At 40.4% G+C, this 22,777-nt stretch overlaps 1 long non-coding RNA gene and 1 pseudogene across 1 annotated transcript; one reads left to right on the forward strand and one right to left on the reverse strand.

Moving 5' to 3' along the window:
- Positions 1-574: 574 nt before the first annotated feature.
- Positions 575-7,817, reverse strand: LOC133251031 (uncharacterized). The gene is made up of 2 exons (XR_009737493.1): positions 5,592-7,817; positions 575-1,686 (listed from the first exon to the last, which is right to left on the reverse strand). It is a non-coding gene; the product is annotated as an uncharacterized LOC133251031 (long non-coding RNA).
- Positions 7,818-14,963: 7,146 nt separating this feature from the next.
- On the forward strand, positions 14,964-16,198 carry LOC133251030 (large ribosomal subunit protein mL53-like; annotated as a pseudogene).
- The last annotated feature ends 6,579 nt before the right edge of the window (positions 16,199-22,777 follow it).

The following is a 22,777-nucleotide window of genomic DNA, read 5'->3' on the forward strand; positions in this document are numbered from 1 at the left end:
CCAGTGGTTAAAGCTTTGCCTTCAAATGCAGGGGGTGCGGGTTCAATTCCTGGTCAGGGACTTAAGATCCCACATGCCTCACAGCCAAAAAACCAAAACATAAAACAGAAACAACATTGAAATAAATTCAATAAAGAGTTTTAAAATGGTCTACATCAAAAAATATACTGTAATAAAAAAAAAAAAAAACCCTTACCTAGAGAAGGGTGTTTAGAATGATCAATATTTCAGGTCACATCAGCAGAGAGAAAACTAACTGCAAAATAGAAAATATAAGCACCAATGAACAGTGAATAAATAGATGAAAAAGGTGGAATTCTAAGGTTATCCACTAAACCAAATGATATGTTATTGTTTATAACACAACTTCAACCTAGGCAAAGCACAAGTAGAAGTCAGCATGGGGATGTATGGCCCCTGAGCCCCATGTCCTGCTCCCTGAACCTCCATGTGGGCGACACTCCAGGCTGGACTTCACTGTTTGTGGGGGTGAAAAGCATGCTCAGCAGTGAGCACAACTAAAGGTTTGTAACAAGAAACTTGAAGAAAGAGTAAGAGAACCAAGATTATCCTGTTGAGATAAAAACACTAGAAAAGATTTAATATAAAAAAGGCTGCAGTTCAGTTCAGTTGCTCAGTCGTGTCCAACTCTGCAACCACATGGATGCAGCATGCCAAGCCTCCCTGTCCATCACCAACTCCCAGAGACTACTCAAACTCACGTCCATAGAGTCGGTGATGCCATCTACCCATATCATCCTCTGTCGTCCCCTTCTACTCCCACCTTCAATCTTTCCCAGCATCAGGGTCTTTTCTAATGTGACTCATCAGGTTCTTCACATCAGGTGGCCAAAGTATTGGAGTTTTAGTTTCAGCAAATAATCAGTCCTTCCAATGAATATTTAGGACTGATTTCCTTTAGGATGGACTGGTTGGATCTCCTTGCAGTCCAAGGGACTCTCAAGAGTCTTCTCCAGCACCATAGTTCAAAAGCATCAATTCTTCAGTGCTTGGCTTTCTTCATAGTCCAACTCTCACATCTATACATGACTACTGAAAAAACCATAGCTTTGACTAGATGGACCTCTGTTGGCAAAGTAATATCTCTGCTTTTTAATATGCTATCTAGGTTGGTCATAACTTTTCTTCCAAGGAGTAAGCATCTTTTAATTTCATGGCTGCAGTCACCATCTGCAGCGATTCTGGAGCCCAAAAAAATAAAATCTGTCACTATTTCCACTGTTTCCCCATGTCTTTGCCATGAAGTGATGGGACCAGATGCCATGATCTTAGTTTTCTGAATGTTGAGTTTTAAGCCAACTTTTTCACTCTCCTCTTTGACTTTATCAAGAGGCTCTTTAGTTCTTCACTTTCTGCCATAAGTATGGTGTCATCTGCATATTTGAGGTTACTGATATTTCTCCAGGCAATTTTCATTCCAGTTTGTGCTCCATCCAGCCCAGCGTTTCTCATGATGTACTCTGCATATAAGTTAAATAAGCGGGGTGACAACATACAGCCTTGACGTACTCCTTTCCCTATTTGGAACCAGTTTGTTGTTCCAAGTTCAGTTCTAACTGTTGCTTCTTGTCTTCCATACAGGTTTCTCAGGAGGCAGGTCAGGTGGTCTCGTATTCCCATCTCTTTAAGAATTTTCCATAGTTTGTTGTGATCCACACAGAAAGGCTGCAGAAGAAGCAAAATAAATAGGTTAATTGACTGTAACAAAATTTAATGTTCATGCATCAAATTTTCATGGTATTGACTGATACTCAAGAATGAAAGAAAATATTTGCAAATTATACATCTGATAAAGGGTTAATATGCAGAATATAAACAGAACCCCTACAACTTGACAACAATTTTCAAATGGGCAAAGGACTTGAAGAGAAATGTTTTCAAAGAAAATATACAAACGTCAAATAGGCACATGAAGAGATACTTTACATCTCTAATATTATGGAAATACAAATCAAAACCACAGTGAGATACCACTTCCCATCAGAATGGTTATCATAAAAAACAAACAAACAGAAAATAACTATTGGTGAAGACATGGAGAAATTGAACTACTGGAGGGAATATAAAACAGGGTCAGTCACTGTAGAAAATACTATGGCAGCTCCTTTAAAAATCAAAAATAGAATTACTATTTGATCCAATAACTCCACTTCTGAATATATACCGAAAAGAATTGAAAGCAAGCACTTGAAAAGATATTTGTCCACCTACTTTCATAGCAGTACCATTAACAATGTCCAAAAGGAGGAAGCAACCTAATTGTTCATCAACAGATGAATGGATGAAGAAAATGTGGTATACACCTACAATTAAACATTGCTGCTGCTAAGTCCCTTCAGTCGTGTCCGGCTCTGTGCAACCTCATGGACTGCAGCCTACCAGGCTTCTCCATCCATGGGATTCTCCAGGCAAGAACACTGGAGTGGGTTGCCATTTCCTTCTCCAACAATTAAACATTACGCAGCCTTAAAAAGGAAGGAAATTCTGACACATGCCACAACACAGATGAATCTCGGAGATACTATGTGTAGTAAAATAAGCCAGTCACAAAAGGATAAAAACTGTATAATCTCATTTATAAAAGATATCTATCAGAGTCAAATTCATAGAGACAGAAGGTAGAATGGTAGTTGCCAGGGGTTAGGGGAAGGGAGGAAAGAGGAGTTATTATCTAATGAGCACAAGGTTTCCATTTTCTGAGACGAAAAATGTCCTGGATGGAGATTAGTGATGACTGCACAACAATGTGAATGATTGAACTGTACACCTTTTTAGAAAATGGTTAAGATGGTAAATTATATGGTATGTATATTTTACCATAAAGAATTTAAATATTTTTAAAACAAAGACTACAACAATCATGAAACCTAGCTCATATGCCAAGTGAGTTTCAAGAGATGCCAGCCATATGGACTTCACGTATTTCTTCTTTACAATATCATTCCACTTCATCTGATGGACATGAGAATCTGTGGTCCACCAGGGTGAACTCTGGCTGCACCTGCAATGGCAGGCCTTCTCAGAGGGACTGTGAATTAGAGAAGAAAATCAATGGAAACAAGAAGGAAAGCTTAGAAGGACGGGTGGAACACAATGAGGTGAGCAGGCAGACTGAAAACATTTCAGGCCAAAAGGAGTTTAGAGAACCTGATGATTCTTGAACACTACTGGCAAAGCTACTGAAATTGACTGGTTTTATGAAGATCTCTACACCTTCTAGAACTAGCATCAAAAAAAATAAAAATAAAAAAAGATGCCCTTATCGTCATAGGGGACTGGAATAAAAAAGTAGGAAGTCAACAGATATACAGAATAACAGGCAACTTTGGCCTTTAAGTACAAAATGAAACAAGTCAAAGGCTAACAGAGTTCTGTCAAAAGAACACACTGATCATAGCAAACACCCTTTTCCAGTAAGCCAAGAGATGACTCTACACAAGGACATCATCAGATTGATTATGTTCTTTAGAGCCAAAGATGGAGAAGCTCTATCCAGTCAGCAAAAACAAGATCCGGAGCTGATTGTGTGAGCCACACAATCAGACCATGAGCTCCTTACTGCAAAACTCATGTTTAAATTAAAAAAAAAAAAAATGGTAAAAGCACTAAGCCATTCAAGCATGATCTAAATCAAATCCCTTATCATTATGCAGTGGAGGTGACAAATAGATTCAAGGGATTAGATCTGATAGGGTGCCTGAAGAACTATGGAAGGAGGTTCATAACATTGTACAGGAGGCAGTGATCAAGAGCATCCCAAAGAAAGCAAAGTGGTTGTCTAGGAGGCCTTATAAATAGCTGAGGAAAGAAGAGAAACAAAAGGCAAAGGAGAAAGGGAAAGATATACCCAACTGAATGCAGAGTTCCAGAGAAGAGCAAGGAGAGATTAGAAGGGCTTCTTAAATGAGCAAGGCAAAGAAACAGAGGAAACAAACAGAATGGGAAAGACTAGAGATCTCTTCAGGAAAAATGGAGATTCCAAGAGAACATTTCATGCAAGGATGGGCACAATAAAGGACTGAAAGGGAAAGGGCCTAAAAGAAGCAAAAGAGATTAAGAAGAGGTGGCAAGAACACACAGAAGAACTGTACAAAAAAGGTCTAATGACCCAGATAACCACGATGATGTGGTCAATCACCTAGAGCCAGACATCCTGGAATGTGAAGTCAAGTGGGCCTTAGGAACCATAACTACAAACAAAGCTAGTAGAGGTGATGGAATTCTAGCTGATCTATTTCATATCCTAAAAGATGATGCTGTTAAAGTGCTGCACTCACTATGTCAGCAAATTTAGAAAACAGTGGCCACAGAACTGGAAAAGATCAGTCTCATTCCAATCCCAAAGAAGGGCAATGCCAAAGAAAGTTCAGTTGCACTCAATTCACATGCCAGCAAGATTATGCTCAAAATTCTTCAAGCTAGGCTTCAGCAGTACCTGAACCAAGAATGTCAGAAGTACAAGTTGCATTTCAAAGAAGCAGAGGAACCAGAGATTGAATTGCTAACACCTTTGCTAAAACCTCTGTGTGGATCACAGCAAACCGTGGGAAATTCTTAAAGAGATGGGAGTACCAGACCACCTTACCTGCCGTCTGAGAAACCTGCATGCCGGATAAGAAGCAACAAGTCAGAACCAGACACAGAACAATGATTGCTTCCAAATTGGGAAAGGAGTACATCAAGGCTGTATATTGTCACCCTGCTTATTTAACTTATATGCAGAGTACATCATATGGAATTCCAGGGTGGATGAAGCACAAACTGGAATCAAGATTCCTGGGAGAAATATCAACAACCTCAATATGCAGATGATACCACTCTAATGGCAGAAAGTGAACAGAAACTACAGAGCCTCTTGATGAGGGTGAAAGAGGAGAGCAACAAAGTTGGGTTGAAATTCAACATTCAAAAAAACTAAGATCACGGCATCCAGTCCCATCACTTTATAGCAAACAGAAGGGGGGAAAATGGAAATGGTGACAGATTTTATTTTCTTGGGCTCCACAATCACTGTGGACAGTGACTGCAGCTATGAAATTAAAAGATGCTTGCTCCTTGGAAAGAAAGCTATGACAAACCTAGACAGCATGTTAAAAAGCAACAACATCACTTTGCCAACAAAGGTCCATCTAGTCAAAGCTATGGTTTTTCCAGTAGTCATGTATGGATGTGACAGTTGGACCATAAAGAAAGCTAAGTGCTGAAGAATTGATGCTTTTGAACTGTGGTGTTAGAGAAGACTCTTGAGAGTCCCATGGACTGCAAGGAGATCCAATGGACCAGTCAATCCTAAAGGAAATCAACTCTGAATATTCATTGGAAAGGCTGATGCTGAAGCTCTAATATTTTAGCCACCTGATTCAAAGAGCAGACTCATTCGAAAATACCCTGATGCTGAGAAAGACTGAGGGCAGGAGGAGAAGGGGATGACAGAGGATAATTTGAACAAACTCTGGGAGATAGTGGAGGACAGGGGAGCCTGGCGTGCTGCAGTCCATGGGGTTGCAAAGAGATGGACAGGACTTGGTGACTAAACAGCAACAACTTATAACAGACACCAAGCTTCTTACCATGACAAAGGAGATAAAGGTCAACTGCTACAGTTTGTGAGAATGAAGTCTTTAGACTACTGCTGCTGCTGCTGCTGCTAAGTCGCTTCAGTCATGTCCGATTCTGTGCGACCCCAGAGACGGCAGCCCACCAGGCTCCCCTGTCCCTGGGGTTCTCCAGGCAAGAACACTGGAGTGGGTTGCCATTTCCTTCTCCAATACATGAAAGTGAAAAGTGAAAGTGAAGTTACTCAGTCATGTTCGACTCTTCGCAACCCCATGGACTGCAGCCTACCAGGCTCCTCCGTCCATGGGATATTCCAGGCAAGAGTACTGGAGTGGGTTGCCATTGCCCTAGCAAGACAAAAGTGTAAACATTAGGGGCTGTTTATCAGATAATTAATCATACAGACAGAAACTAAGGCATCTTCTAAAAACACACGGATGTTGAAAAAATCCTACAGTTTGAGACAGCAATGATTTCATACATTTTATAATACTAGACAGTCTGTCCCCACTGACTCTGAAAAAATTCAAGATTCTGACTTCTTTTCAGCCTCTCTGCTTCAGATGGCTTTGAGAAACTCAGACCTGCTTGGCAGGACAGTTGCTACCATTAAACATGCTTAAAGAAGTGTAAATATCAATGAATAATGAATAATGTAAAACTAGCAATGAATAAAGGACATACCAAATTTGATACTCACAGGAATTGAGAACTAATAGCAAATTAACAACAAGAGAAAATGCCAACAAAGCAATCTGGAAAAAGCCCCCCACAATTTAGTTATAAATGGAAAAAAAAGAATTTTCAAGAAAACATTGTGTCAATGAAGCTTTTGGCAAGATTTAAGTATATATTTTCAATCCTTGAAACAACCAGCTTCAAGAGCAGACAGAAAGCTCTCAAGTCCATGGTGGTGCCAGAGAATCCAAGTCCCAACTGTGCCTGGGGTGAGCAGTGAAGGAAGAAGATAAAAGCCTGCCACCTTATGGGGTGTGAGAAGAGCTGCCAATGAGCTGCAGCTGCAAGCAGCCCCCCAATCCACTGGTGGCACTCTGGTAACCAGACACCTGATCACAATGCCTGAGGCACACGCTGAAAGGATGTTCTACATCCAAAGACATGCCAGGCCTCAGAGGCAAAGGCCTGTCCAGGTGCGCAAAGTGTAACTGACCTACATGCTTTTCCTCTTTTTATTGAAACTCCACTTGGCTTCAAGTCACTGAATGTTCATATCATAAAAGCTATGTTCCATTTCATAGAAACAGCCATCTCAAGGACTGGGGTTTAGACAAACAATGTACTTCACGATAACCATCCATGAGACCCACATCACTATTGTTTCTCAGCATTCAACCTTCCTAAATCCTCCTAGACAAAGGCTACATTTTACCCAAAAGACATCTATCCATTCACAGGAGCAGGGCTTCATGGGGGAGCAATTACTCACACCGCCTCTGCCTCTCCAACACGTTTCTTGTGAGTAGAGGTCACCGTGGCTTAATACACTTTCTGTGTAGAATATGGAGAGGAATAAAATTGCATTTTGTAATCAGGTCTATATTTGCCCTTGTGACATAGCAACAGAGGAGTGTTGTTTTTTTTTTAATAAAATATAATCAACTCAATTTGATGAAACAGACACAAGACTATGGAAAGAACAACTATCCCAAACTCAGAGAAGGTGTAGACTTCTCACTGTTCATTATTTCAGCAATTTTAAAGTGTTTTGAGATTCCAGTCTGTGAAATTTCTTTCTAACCCAAGGCAAAGACTTGGACTCCCTCCAAAATTTTTTAAAGAAAACATGGATTCAAAGCTAATGCAAATCAGTCACAAAGGGTGATGTGGCTTTTATAGTGAGACACAGATCTGAACACGTAGTGAACATAGCTTTATCACTTATTAGTTACATGACATGACATGAGTTTCTTTATCTTTCTCAGTCTCAATCTCCTGTCTGTAAGATGGTGCTGATAATGCTCACTTCTGCTGCTTGTGAAGATATCATATGAAGTAATGAAGTCTAGATTACCTGGCAGAGAGCCAGGCTTATGGTAAATGTTGTAAAAATTGAAGGTAAAAGGTTAGGAAATTTCTAGCTTCTGTTTGTTCTGAGGAGGAGGAGGAGGATGGGGAGGGAAAGAAAGAAAAGAAGGAGTATCATAGCACAATGCACTGACATCCCTAAGATATGCTGCTACCTTAATATCCTTTCTAACAGAAAGACAAAATAGAATCAAATACCCATCGTATGCAGCCATCTCATAAAGTAGGTATAGGACTCCCACCATATCATCAGGTGCCAAATGGTTCCACTGTATTTGACTTGAACTTGTACTCAGATCATTCAGACACAAGGATAAAATTATTTCTTAAACTAAAGAGAATTTAAAGATGACCCTTTACCCCCAGTCTCCATACTAAGGGCTAAAGAACTTCCATATTTGTCTCCCTTTTCCACTCACTTTGGACATCCTCTGCTCCACTAAGATGCATTTATCCTATTTCCCTCTCCTTCATCTGTGTTTGGGGGAATTAAAAAGAAAACATTTTTGTGTTGGTCCAGTCTTTTGAACCATTTTTAATCAGTTTTCTTCATATCTCCTCATAGAATGGTAACTTTAGCCAAGCCTTGAAGGTAAACTGCTGCCAACTAACAAATTCAAAACAAGCCCAAGGTCAGCAGCACACCAGTGAGGCCAAGGTTCACTATTTGGAGGTCAGAATAGTTTGACATGAAAATGAAAAGGAGGGTAATCAGTTAATGAATCTGGCACAGTAGCATCCACCAGGACAGGGGAGAACAAAACACTGAATGAGTTCAGAAACTAAGGAGACATTATAAACAAATAGGGTCATTGCCTGCATGTTCCTGCTTCTCTCCATCATGTGTGAATGTCCTTTGAATCCTATCATTAAAGAGCGCAACCCTTTGCCGCTCTGGGAGGCTTGAATGCCCCCAGTGAAATGCCAGCATCAGTGAAACTCTAATAGCATTCCACCTGCAGCACCTGTGCCAACAAATGGTACCAGGCTTCAGACAAGCTGAAGGGCCTGCATGTGCTGAAGATGGAACAGTTGGGCCAGCCAGTGGTCATTTGCTGAATGGTTCCTGTAGTCCCAGCTTGAGCTGAAAAGGAAACTCTACAGAGATAGTTAACTCAGAGCCTCCATACAAGAAACATCTGTCATCGAAACAACTTTGGATGATACGCCTACCTTCTCCACTGTGGCAAATGATGACAAAGACTGCCACCAGAGAGAGTGACGACAGTAGTCAACACATCCTTCTGAAGTGACGCAATGCACCTCCGTCCCCACTGGCTCGGGTTGTTAAACAACATCTGGCCCAGAACCAGAGTCATTTACCCAACCCCTTCCTTGGAATAAAATGAACACTTGGTTATTCACAATGCATTTTATCCTGTTCCACTGAGCGGTATTTTAGCTACCAGCTTGTTTTATCTATTGATTGTACATATTCTCTCATTGCATCTACTCTACAAAGTCTATAAGTATTGTTATCAAAAGAAAAATGAAAAAATGTGTTTTCTAGAACAGTGTGGCAGAAACCTTCAAACCACCCAACTAACTTTAAAGTACTTTGTAACTGCCAGAATTATCCCAGTGGGTACAAGTATATATTATGGAAATAATGTGTGTTTCAATAAAATGTTGTTTGTTTGTATGCATTGGCAAAAACATGTCTTCCCACCATATGTAATTATTAGTTAGCTATTAAAGTTCTTTAACAACTATTAATCAAACTATTTCTTAAGATAGGTTCTTCTGAAGATTCATATCCACTAAACATCACTGATATGAATCCCACCCTATACCGGAAGGTCTCAATAAAAGGAAATAAGAAGATTGTACATATAGAAAGTCTGTATTCACACCTGCCCTCTAAAACTAATACATCAATAAAGCTAATAAACCACTTGAAAATAAAAATAAAAAGAGATCCTTCCATGCTCCATGCCCACCAGATCTCACATTGTCCTACTTCTATCCTCAGCTTTGTCTTCCATTTCTAGATCTTTGCCCATCTTTTGGGAATCTGAACTTATCTTCTGAATGAGAAAACTAAATGCCTTCAGTGAATACTCACCGCTATATCTTTCTTATTGCACACACCCTGTCATATAATTTCCAGGTGACCAGCTTATCAGTCCTTCCCCAACTCCCCACGATGAGGGGAGGGGAATGTCCAAATTTTCCCATGAGAATGAGATTAGATTCAAAGAGCCATCTAAACTTTCAGGCTAGTATAGATTGCTCTGGATTTCACTCTTAGAGGATAAGGATCTCTTTAAATGATGGTCCTTTAAAATGTTATTGTTGGCAATGCACTTTAGGGAAAAACATATGACACTGGGTTTCCTACAGACACTTTACAGTCTACAAGCTGAGTTGGTTAATACTTAATATTCAGCACAATGTGATAGCCCAAAAGCTAATAAGAAGATAATTATGAATGACTTCATAGCCTAAGAGAGTGGCTTACAATTCCATCCTATTACTGGTTCTGTCCTCCGAACCTAAGGATTATTCCTGCACATAACTTTACACTTTGATTTTTTATCATTACCAAGCCATCAGACATGGACTAGGAGCAAAGTCAAAGTAATAAGTTATATCCCAATATTATTTTTTGAGCAACAAACAATTTCCACTTGAATGAGATGAATTTAACTTTACACCAAAGTCCATGATGCAGCTCTAGGCTGAAACTTCAATGCTGTAATCTACTTACTGGAGGCTTAGTTCATTAGATTCCTAGACTTCAGCACAGAGAGAGACCTTGAGCTCTACCCTTCAGGTCTGCCTCTGAGTTACTATGTAATCATGCCTAAGTCACATTTTAATTTGTTACTTTTTATCCACTTGTAAAATGGCAATAATTCAAATTCTCCAAGTCATGGACCTCATTTTAGGATTTATTTTTAAGCTGTTTCTAGAAGCCCTGAAATTCTACATAGCTGTTTCAGGTGTTACATACAAATAATTTGGTCCAATTTTTTATTTTTAGTGTATATTTTAACACTGTGGGAATAGTCTAGGAGTCATTAACTAACACAAGATATATAAAAGATTTTAACACATATTAGTGAACTCTCCTGCAAGATATTATCTGGTTCACTCATTCTTATCTGCTGCTGCTGCTGCTAAGTCGCTTCAGTCATGTCCGACTCTGTGTGACCCCATAGACAGCAGCCCACTAGGCTCCTCTGTCCCTGGGATTCTCCAGGCAAGAATATTGGAGTGGGTCTCCATTTCCTTCTCCAATGCATGAAAGTGAAAAGTGAAAGTGAAGTCGCTCAGTTGTACCCGACTCTTAGCGACCCCATGGACCGGAGCCTACCAGGCTCCTCCGTCCATAGGATTTTCCAGGCAAGAGTACTGGAGTGGGGTGCCACTGCCTTCTTATCTGCAAACCTCAGTAAAAAAAATCTAAAACCAATTTACATATGAATGACATTACTTCGGTTGAGTTCAATTCAGTGGCTCAGTCATGTCCAACTCTTTGCAACCCCATGAACTGCAGCACACCAGGCCTCCCTGTCCATCACCAACTCCCAGAGTCTACCCAAACCCATGTCCATTGAGTCAGTGATGCCATCCAACCATCTCATCCTCTGTTGTCCCCTTCTCCTGCCCTCAATCTTTCCCAGCATCAGGGTATTTTCAAATGAGTCAGCTCTTCGCATCAGGTGGCCAAAGTATTGGAGTTTCAGCTTCAACATCAGTCCTTCCAATGAACATCCAGGACTGATCTCATTTAGGATGGACTGGTTAGATCTACAATACGTTATTTATCAATAAGGGTCATTTTTTTTAATAACAGAATTCCTGGTTTACTATCATTTCTAAAGAAATGTAATCAAGTTCTCTCGTATGTCAAAGACTTTGTCAAGGCTTACAGGCTAAACCAGTCCATCCTGGGCATGCACACTACCTATTCTTACCCATGGTACCTTTGGGCAATGAGGCAAGGTGATGCTAGTGGTGCCGTGAGAAACTATTAGAGCCAGGTTACAAGGCCTGGTTGGCTAATGGTAGATTTTGTAATCATCTTGGGAATCATGATGGATTTTTAGGGTAACAATAGCTTTCTGGATCATAAAGGGTTAGACCCAGATACACCATTCTGGGTTTCATGCAACTGGATGGAGTCTCAGAGAGTGGAGAATCCATGTTCCTTGAACATCTCACACTCTGACCTTTTGGTACAATTTGCTAAGTACACATCCTTCACACTTATCATAGCAAACTGTTCCATCTTTAAGATTTATATGATAAGCGAACTCAGTTTTCCCATATCCATAACCAGTTCTACAGTATACGCCCCTCCCATTTATATATCATGTAAAACTCAAACTCATCTACCTGGAAGATAGTCTTATCACATCATAGTTGACTATTCAGTAACTAATTTCCAAAGATACTGTCTTATTATTATTAAATTATAAATCTTTCAGTACTTATTAGAAGTTTTTTGTGCTTCTCTGACTTTGATGCTAATGATATGAAATACAAGCAATAGTTATTGTTGGTGATGCAATTTTTGAAGCAGAATTTCCTACTATAGCTCCTTTGGGTTTCTGGATAAATAAATTGCAGAGTGTCCTGAGAGCACACAGCAGTCTGTTACCATTAGGAACTACCTGCCTATAGAATCAGTATTTTCATAATGTAGTTTATATTTTGGAGTTCTACAGAAAATTATATTTGTAAAAGGAATCAGTTACTGGGGGGAAAATGTTTGGCAACTGCTATTCTGAAGATACAACGACTGTCATTATTTGCAAGTCATCCTGATAAGTAGAGCCAAAACATTCAACGTGCAATCCACACTGTATTTTGTCCAAGCTATGAGTAGTCATCATAAGGTAAGACAGGGGGACTGCTTACCTTGTGCCAACCAAAGACAAAGATGGAACAGCTCTCCAAAATCAAGTACATGGTCAATGCATGAAGCTAGAAAAAATAAGTTTCATGTAGCAGTTGTTCGGTCACTAAGTCGTGTCCAACTCTTTGTGACCCTGTGGACCGGAGCATGCCAGGCTCCTCTGTCCATGGGAATTTCCAGGCAAGAATACTGGAATGGGTTGCCATTTTCTTCTCCAGGGGATCTTCCTGACCCAGGAGTCAAACCTGCATCTCCTGCAGGTGGATTCTTAACCACTAAGCCACCAGGGAAGCACATTAAGAAACTGCATATTAAAACAATAGTTAGATACCACTACCCACTTATCAGAATGGTCAAAATTTGTAACACTGGGGAAGACACGAAATTTGAGTTTCATCTAATGATCACTGGTTGTCATTCATTAAACAGTTCTTATGTGCCAGGCAGGTACTGCACCAATGGTCCAGTGGCCATGACCTCATTTAATGCCCTCAACAATCTTATCGTCATCATCACCAGTTTAGAGATGAGGAAGTTGGCTGAGAGGGATTAAGTAATTTACTAAAGTAATAGATACCAACCCAGGTCTTTCAGTTGCCAAAATATTTGCTCTTTCTGCCTCCCACTCTTTTCAAAGGTCCCTAGATGGACAGATATATTTTCTTTAGCTTGAGTATGTCATTAGCTCTGGAAATTCTCTCTCAAAAACATCACAGTCCACCCTTTTCAGAGAAAGACCTGTGTCCTGGTATCTTTGAAATTCCAGCCTGTGTACCAGAAATGGAGAGACTCCCTGTGTGGTGGCCCTGCAACTCCCGCTATGTGGACTTCGACAAGAAGCTCTCAGTTAGTGCTCTGCACCTGGCCCTTGGTGGTTATCACTTTCAAAGAGCTACAGGCACCATGACTTACGAAACCAGCTCTGCTACCGTTTCCTTTCCTGTCTGATTCCCATCCACTCCACATGGTCATGGATGGGGTAGTTTCTCTTTTGTAGCATCACTGCAGCCTGACTTTTCTTTCACCTCTCCATATTCCACATTCCACCAAGTAGCAGTTTAATTCTAAGACCACCGGTCAGAACTTTAAAACAGATTTTCAAAGAACATCTGACTGCTAGAACTTCAAATAGCTCAAGTATAACCATTTTCTTCAATAAACCTAAATTCTATTTTAAATTGTATTTTGAATAAAATAATAGTTTATACTCACTTGTGTCGGTCCCTTTTTACTTCTGAATCTCCAAGTCATTCTTAAAACCTTCAGACTTTAAGTCTTCTCATGTTATCACAGTCCATTTTTAATTACTGGTATCAAAAGGAAGGGATTATCACAGGGGAAAAGGCTTCTATGCTATTTTACCAGCTTAATTTCTAGACAAAAGCTTTGAAATGGTCAACACAAAGAAAAAATGTGAGTTCAAATAAGCCACAAACCAGGAAGACAGTCCAAGAATTAGCAATGAAGGTCAAATTCAAGCACAATAAACCCACAGAGAATACTGATGTGTTTTGTTGTAGTGACATTTCATAGTTAATTGGTAGTTTGTTAAAGATTACATCTCTGAGATCAAAAGGGACAGTGCTGAAAAACACTCAGAAGGAGAAAGCAAGAAGGCTCTACAAACAGTAGGTGTTTGGAAACTAGAAATGGTACCAAGTGACTAATAAGGAAGGAAGAGAAGCAGCTTATCACTTCTCAGAGAACTTTGTGACTTTCAAACCAGAGTATTGTGGGCAGAATCTGATCAGAGGCCTCTAGGATACATTTTCATCCTCATGAGGTTAGGGATCAGGAAGAGGAGAGGGTAAGGAGGACCAGTAGCTATAAAGCTGTGAGTTAGAAAGGGCTTTCAGTGTTCTTTACTTCCCACATCCTGCTCCAGAATCCCTCGAATTCTCACTTTCTCCATCAGCTTCTGTTTCCACCCAGATGTTACATGTGCCAGACCCCTTTCTACAGCAATGGCCCTTACAGGTCTTGAGTTAATTTAAAATAATACAAGGAAAGATCTGGTTTCCCTGGTGGCTCAGCGGTGAAGAATCCACCTGAGATGCAGGAAATGCAGAAGACAAGGGTTTGATCCCTGGGTCAGGAAGATCCCCTGGAGAAGGAAATGGCAAACCACTATAGTATTCTTGCCTGGACAATCCCACGGACAGAGAGAGCCTGGTGGACTATAATCCGTTGGGTTGCAAAGGGTCAGACACAACTGAGCGCGCACACACACACACACACACACACACACACATATTTCATTGATTTCATGTTGCTGTTAATGGAAATAAGGCATGACATCCCAAAAGAGAAACAAAAATCAAAAATACTCATAGCCTCAGTTGAATCCAGTGACTACATGGTCTCAGGTATGACCTGGCCCCACAACAGAAGAATTTGAGCTTATTGTCAAAATCCACTATACACAATCACCTAAGTGACTTTACTAAAGCACAATCTGACAGTGTCACTTCTCTGCCTTCACTAACTTCAGCGAATCCCCATTGCCCACAGAACGAAATCTAAATGACAGAGCCCTGCCTCTCTTTCTAGCCACATCTCCTACCATCCCCCACCTCCGATTTCACGCCCCAGCCATACTTTTGAACACACAATATTCTCCTTAAGGATTCTATATCGAGTGGTCCCTCTGCTTGAAACTGTCTTTCTTCCTTCCATCTTTGCCTGGAAAGGTCCTGGAAAATTTCTACTCACCCTGCAGATCTCCAATATCACTTCACTTCGTCCCTCTGGGCCGGAGTGGGTGTCAGCATGGCGGCGGCCTTGGCTCGGCTCGGACTCTGCTCGGTCAAGCAGGTTCGGGTTCAGTTCTGTTCCTTCAAGAAGAACTTGGAATCGACGAAGACCTTCCACCAGGCAGTGAGCAGCGAGAAAGTTCGCTGTACGAACCTCAACTGCTCAGTGATTGTAGACATGAGGCACAAGGGCTCCGAGCCTTGCGTGGACGTGCTGTTCGGAGACGGGCATTGTTGATCATGCGCAGCGCGCACCTCACCGCCCACACCGCTCAGGAAATGCTCAGGGCCTTCGCCTCCCACATCCAGGCCAAGGGCGCGGCAGGAAGCCGGGACAAGCCGAGCGCCAGTACCAGGCGCTGACAGCACAGAAGAAACCAACAGATTTTAACCTAAGACTGCTATGGACACTTATTTAAGAAGAACTCAATTACTCAAATCACTATCTGGAGGGCCAGGGAACGCCAAAAAATGGAAAGAGGCCTGTGACTGCTAACATAACCAGTGTTTCTGGGATGAGGAAAGATAGGAGGGGTGTGGACAAATTTGAATTTATTTCAGTTTCTTACCATCACTTACTGGTTAACCCTTTTGAATTTGGCTTCTCCCTCCACTACTCAAGGTACCTCTTACTCTTATTATAAACGCTGTTTTCTCAGTCCTCATCTTTCCATTTCCGTAGCATGTGCCACTCTTCATTCATTCCTTGTGGAACTTTTCTTCCTCTGGGGTCCTTTTTCTTCTCTTAACCATAAACATGTACTACTCTCCTTTGTCTTATTTTTGGGACATCTTGTCTTCTGTCATGACTTGAACTATCCTCTTGGGTTAAACCCTACATTTCTGTTTGGCTCTAATCTTAAATTCCGTGCTATATAGTCAGGGTACCTACTACCGAATTTCTCCAAATTATAGCAACACTCTTTGTCCAAAATAAAACTGATAATCTTGCATACTGTCTATAACGACCCTTGAACAATGACAGGTTTGAATTGCAGGGGTCCTCTTACATGCCTATTTTTAAAATAAATACTACATTACTACATGCAAAAAAAGAAGTCCCTCTGGGTTTTCCATTCCCTATCCCACCACTGGGCTTAGATAAATCAGCCTTCCTGTTTACACCCACAAAGATCCACTTCCTTGGTTAAGTGCCTTACTTCCTATGTTGCAATTGCCTATTTCTTTATCAGTCTTTTTGACTGAACTATACACTCCTTAAAGACTGAGAATTCATTTTCTTCACTATTGTATCCCAAAACCTAACAGAGTACCTGACACATGGTAGTATCTCAGCAACCCACCTTTTGGGTTTTGGGTGAATGAACACGCTGGCCATCTATATAAGGTCAACCCCTATTCCCTCCCTCCCTCTCTTATCTGTGACCCAAATTAAAGCCCAGTACTTCTGGTTGTCCTTCCTGGTCCTGGAGCATTTTTAAAATTACAGCAACGTCCTTCCCATCCTAGACACCTCCACTTCCGGTCATTTGTTCTCCCTGGCTCTAGTAAAACTAGTGTTACTTAAATTTGACCAGTCTTCTCCCGCTACATCCGAAATCCTCTGAGCCAGGTGTAGCAACTTCTTTTCACAACATTAAGACAGGCTACCAGGCCACAAAACAGATGACAATCCCTTTACACACTTCAGGGAGCAGCACCAAGGAAACAGCACTTGAGAAAGCCATTGACAGCCTGAATATTCACGGCATTCCTATAGACGCAGCACTTCTCTCCCTCTAGGAGTGAAGGCCCCAAAAGCACATCCGAGAATGTTCTGAACCTCCATAGGTGTGAACAAGCTCCACCTTTGCAACACAATCTAGGTAAAACCAAACATAAAAGTCTGCACGATGGATGAAGCCAACGCCTCCTCCATGATTTCCCTTCTGGGAACTATGTGAAGTTCCTTATTGTCTCCACAACCATAAAGGATGAACTTGAAACTCAGATCCTTGCCTTGCCATCAGAAACATTCAAGTTTGGATCAGTCTTTCTAAGACCAGATCTTTGTGAACTATTAGAGACTTGTCACATATACAGAAGTATAACAGGGTTATTTCTGTCCATACAGGTACCTGGACTCTTTCACATTTCTCCTATTAAATCTCCCAGGATGGCAAAACTTTATCCACAAAGGGTCAAAGGTATGTAACTCCCATCACATGGACCTAATTCCAGGAACTGGAAACATGGTTGTAAGGATGAAACTGACTTTGGGGGTTCCCCTTGGAAAGGGTCTTCCAGACTTACTAAAGGGCCATTAAGAGAAAGTTTCATCCCACCTCAGGGAAACCCAAGGACGTACTTGCAGTCAAGGGCTAGTCATGACTTCTTAGCTATATCCAAAAAGAATTTTTGTACTGTACCTGGATCTCCAGAAGCAATCTGTGACTGTCTGAGAGCTGGTAGGTACCATCTCTGAACTGCCTCCACTGTGGATCATCAGAGGACTATCAGATTTAGTAAATAAAAATATAGGACAGTTAAATTTGAACTTTAGAAAAAATCATTATTTTTAGTATAAGTACATCCTATGTACTATTTGGGGCATGTTGTTGTTTTTGTTGCTGTTGTTTAGTCACTAAGTTGTGTCTGACTTTTTGAGACCCCCATGGACTGTAGCCTGCCAGCCTCCTGTGTCCATGGGATTTCCCAGGCAAGAATGCTGGAGGGTGTTGCCATGCTACCTGCCCCAGGGGACCTTCCCAACCCAGGGACCAAACCTGCATCTCCTGCATTTTTCTTTACCACTGAGCCACCAGGGAACTTACCTTAAAAACATACTCATTGTTTTCCTGACATTCATATTTAACTAAACAGCCTATATTTTATCTGTCAACCCTACTCATCAGTAATGATGGAGGCTCATAAAGATCTGAGAGATGCCTCAGAGCATCCTTGACTATAATTAGACATCCTAAACAGTAAACATGAACTTTGCATGCCAATTTACTGGCTATGATGAAGTATATCTCAATTTTAGAGTTTTTTCCTACTTACCACTGTCACTATCTTCTTTATTTTAAAGAGATGTTTATTTTTTTCCCAAACTTGATAGTTCATTAAAAAGTATTTGAAAGTTCGTTAGACAAAGGGAAAACAATGTGATTCTAAAAAGTTAAGGAAAAGTATTGTGGAGATCAAAAAAGCAAAGCTTAGTAAGCAGACCTCTCTAAGGATATTTTTCATAACTTGATATCCTCCCACACCCTGAAAATATTATTGCATCAAGAATATAGAACTGTTTTCACAATATTGTAAAGTAATTATCCAATTAAAATAAACAAATTTTTAAAAAGACTGTAGAACTGCTAACCAAGTATATGGCATCCTTATGAGTCTATCAGACTGAAGATGCTGCTATACTAGCTGCCCCAGGGAGTTACAATGTGGAGGTCTGCTCTTTGGGACAGAAATGGTGAGTTTTGCTGTGGGCCTTTACCTTGGCCCGGGTAATACTACATTCCTAGTACCTGTCAACTTTAAACACTTTTCTACACACTTCCATTTTTCTATTACTATTTGGACTACACCTTAGACTTGACATTACATAAACTGAATTCAAGAACCTCTGTTTAAAAGCTGGTAGGAAATCTTGAATCTACAGCTTGCAGTCCCTGGCTTACTTTCATTTCAGGTGCATAAGGGTTTTTAAAAGTAGTCTGTTTAGTTACCTCATATCACAACTCTATGCCTGTGTAAGAAATATGAAAATGTAACATGGTATTTAAGTTTTAGTTGCATAATCATCAAGCATCCCAGAGGGAGGCAATAAAGCAAAATGATTATAGAGGCATGGATTTTGATTTGCTCCAGTGTTTTGGGCAAGTTACTTGGCCTCTGTATTTATCTGTCATAAGGGGGTTATAATTGTACCTAGTTCATGGGTATGTTGTAAAAAGTATATATAACATAGTCAGAAGATACAGATATTGTGTAAGCACTCCACAGACATTGACTATTAGCTATTGGAAATATTTTTCCGTGAAAAAAACTACTTAATCATTGAATGACTCAGTGGGAGTGAATGAATCATAGAATCACAGCATGTTGAAAGTGACCTAGTTCACACTCTTGTGAAAAAAAGAAAAAAGTGTGTATGTGCAGAAAATGACTGAAAGTTTATATAACAAATAGTTAATCATGTCACCTTGGAAGACTGGAATAAATCAGGAAAGGACCAAAGAAAAATTAGATGTGATTCAATTTCTTATCATTTGTGTTTTCACGCTGAGACTTTTAATACACTGTAAGTGCAATTTCTTTCATTTGGCAGGATAACTATTTCAAGTTTTCCCAATATGTCTGTATTGTAATTTCAGAATTGTTGGCATTCCTTGCCATCTTTGGATCTGCACCCATTTGAGTCAGCGGGCCATTCTGGACGGAGATGATAGAACAAAAGTAAAGTGAGAGAAAAGGAGTCTTTGAAACAGGAACAACTTACAACCAAACTTTGAGGAAAGAACTTGATGGAAAACAAAACCAACATTCTACCTTGTGATGAAAATAATTCCTCAGGCTGGATGGAGGGATGTTGGAGGTGACTGGACAAGGAAAACGACCAGGAAGAAACACACACACATGCAGAACAAGCATTCAGAGACCACTCTGCCTTTCTGACTCCGTACAAGCTGTGTCTCCAACAGCCAATGATTCACTCATGGCTCCCCAGCAAGAGAGGTACCACAGGGATATCAACTTATTCTGAGTCCATTATGCCCAAACATTCATAAACGCTTGTCTAATTGTGAGGAATAAACTCTGAATATTTACAAGAAAGTTAGGAAATGAGACAAAGTTTATTTAAAGAGAAAAAAAAAAAAGTTCAGGAAGGTAGGTGGTAGAGAGACAAGAAAAGGACCTTAAAAGATAGAAAGGATTTGCCAAAGAAGAGAAACAAAAAGAAATTATTTCTAATGGGTTAACCTACAGCTAGAAAGTTGCTTCCCTCATAGATCAGTCGGTGAAGAATCTGTCTACAATGCAGGAGACCCAGATTCTATCCCTGGGTTGGCAAGATCCCCGGGAGAAAGAAATGGTAACCCACTCCAGTATCCTTGCCTGGAAAAGCCCATGGACAGAGGAGGCTGGTGGGCTGCAGTCCATGGGGTCACGAAGAATCGAACCCGACTGAGCAACACACAACCCTGATAAGTGAAGACTATGGAATAAAGTAGATAAAATTGATCAGAAGCAGCTGAGAATAAGGGAAGAAGCATGACTACCTAATTATAAATTTGCTGCAGTGACGTTCTAGGGGGACACTAGGAAGGGGCAGTAAATGTTCAAGAGATGACAGTAGCACTTGGAAAGTTGTTTTGGGGGAAAATCAGTCTTAATCTGTATCTGAGGAGGGCACATATGAGCAAGCAATGAAAATCCCAAGTGCATACGTTTCCTTCACTGAGTAAACCCTGGTCAGCCTTGAGAACAAGCAGGACTTTGGAGATCCTTGAGGCACTGGACCTAGATTTTATTCATCAGGACTTAAGAAAACACTCTTAACTCAGATCTCCTTTCAAACTCCATCTTTCCTTCTTGAGCACATTTGGCCTCCACCCTCCCCCTCAAGCTGTGAACTAAATGCCACAGAGCAAGACAGATCAACTACCATGGTTCACATCAGTGGAGAACTAAAAGCAATAACTAAGCAACAGGACAAAAAGGTATATGAACAAGAAGAGAATCTGATAAGGCAGCAGATTTCTGTGACAGTGTGGACCAAGTCAACTTTACATGACTGGTATCGCCTTAAAATTAAGCATCCTTATGGGAAAAGTTCTCAAAAGGCAAAGCCTGGCTCTCTAGGGGTTCTGCACCCTCCCACCCCACTCAAGGACCTCAGTAACAGCTTTGCCCCACTGCCATCTCTCCCTCTTTCTACTCTCAGTTCTTAGACTCTTCTCCACATTTCTCTTGAGGTATGGAGGAGGAGGTGATTCTGGCCAGCTCAGACTCCTCTAGGATCCCAGTAAGATGCCTATCATTAACCTAAATACTTGAGGAGATAATAGTGGAAAACTTCCCTAAAATGGGGAAGGAAATAATCTCCCAAGTCCAAGAAACCCAGAGAATCCCAAACAGGATAAACCCAAGGAGAAACACCCCAAGACACATATTAATCAAATTAACAAAGATCAAACACAAAGAACAAATATTAAAAGCAGCAAGGGAAAAACAACAAATAACACACAAGGGAATTCCCATAAGGATAACAGCTGATCTTTCAATAGAAACTCTTCAAGCCAGGAGGGAATGGCAAGACATACTTAAAATGATGAAAGAAAATAACCTACAGCCCAGATTATTGTACCCAGCAAGGATCTCATTTAAGTATGAAGGAGAAATCAAAAGCTTTTCAGACAAGCAAAAGCTGAGAGAATTCTGCACCACCAAACCAGCTCTCCAACAAATACTAAAGGATATTCTCTAGACAGGAAACACAAAAACGGTGTATAAACTAGAACCCAAAACAATAAAGTAAATGGCAACGGGAACATACTTATCAGTAATTACCTTAAATGTAAATGGGTTGAATGCCCCAACCAAAAGACAAAGACTGGCTGAATGGATACAAAAACAAGACCCCTACATATGTTGTCTACAAGAGACCCACCTCAAAACAGGGGACACATACAGACTGAAAGTGAAGGGCTGGAAAAAGATTTTCCATGCAAATAGGGACCAAAAGAAAGCAGGAGTAGCAATACTCATATCAGATAAAATAGACTTTAAAACAAAGGCTGTGAAAAGAGACAAAGAAGGTCACTACATAATGATCAAAGGATCAATCCAAGAAGAAGATATAACAATTATAAATATATATGCACCCAACACGGGAGCACCACAGTACGTAAGACAAATGCTAACAAGTATGAAAGGAGAAATTAACAATAACACAATAATAGTGGGAGACTTTAATACCCCACTCACACCTATGGATAGATCAACTAAACAGAAAATTAACAAGGAAACACAAACTTTAAACGATACAATAGACCAGTTAGACCTAATTGATATCTATAGGTCATTTCATCCCAAAACAATGAATTTCACCTTTTTCTCAAGCGCACATGGAACCTTCTCCAGGATAGATCACATCCTGGGCCATAAAGCTAGCCTTGGTAAATTCAAAAAAATAGAAATCATTCCAAGCATTTTTTCTGACCACAATGCAGTAAGATTAGATCTCAATTACAGGAGAAAAACTATTAAAAATTCCAACATATGGAGGCTGAACAACACGCTGCTGAATAACCAACAAATCACAGAAGAAATCAAAAAAGAAATCAAAATTTGCATAGAAACGAATGAAAATGAAAACACAACAACCCAAAACCTGTGGGACACGGTAAAAGCAGTCCTAAGGGGAAAGTTCATAGCAATACAGGCACACCTCAAGAAACAAGAAAAAAGTCAAATAAATAACCTAACTCTACACCTAAAGCAACTAGAAAAGGAAGAAATGAAGACCCCCAGGGTTAGTAGAAGGAAAGAAATCTTAAAAATTAGAGCAGAAATAAATGCA

This window comes from Bos javanicus, chromosome 7 (genome assembly GCF_032452875.1).
Source record: "Bos javanicus breed banteng chromosome 7, ARS-OSU_banteng_1.0, whole genome shotgun sequence".
NCBI lineage: Eukaryota > Metazoa > Chordata > Mammalia > Artiodactyla > Bovidae > Bos > Bos javanicus.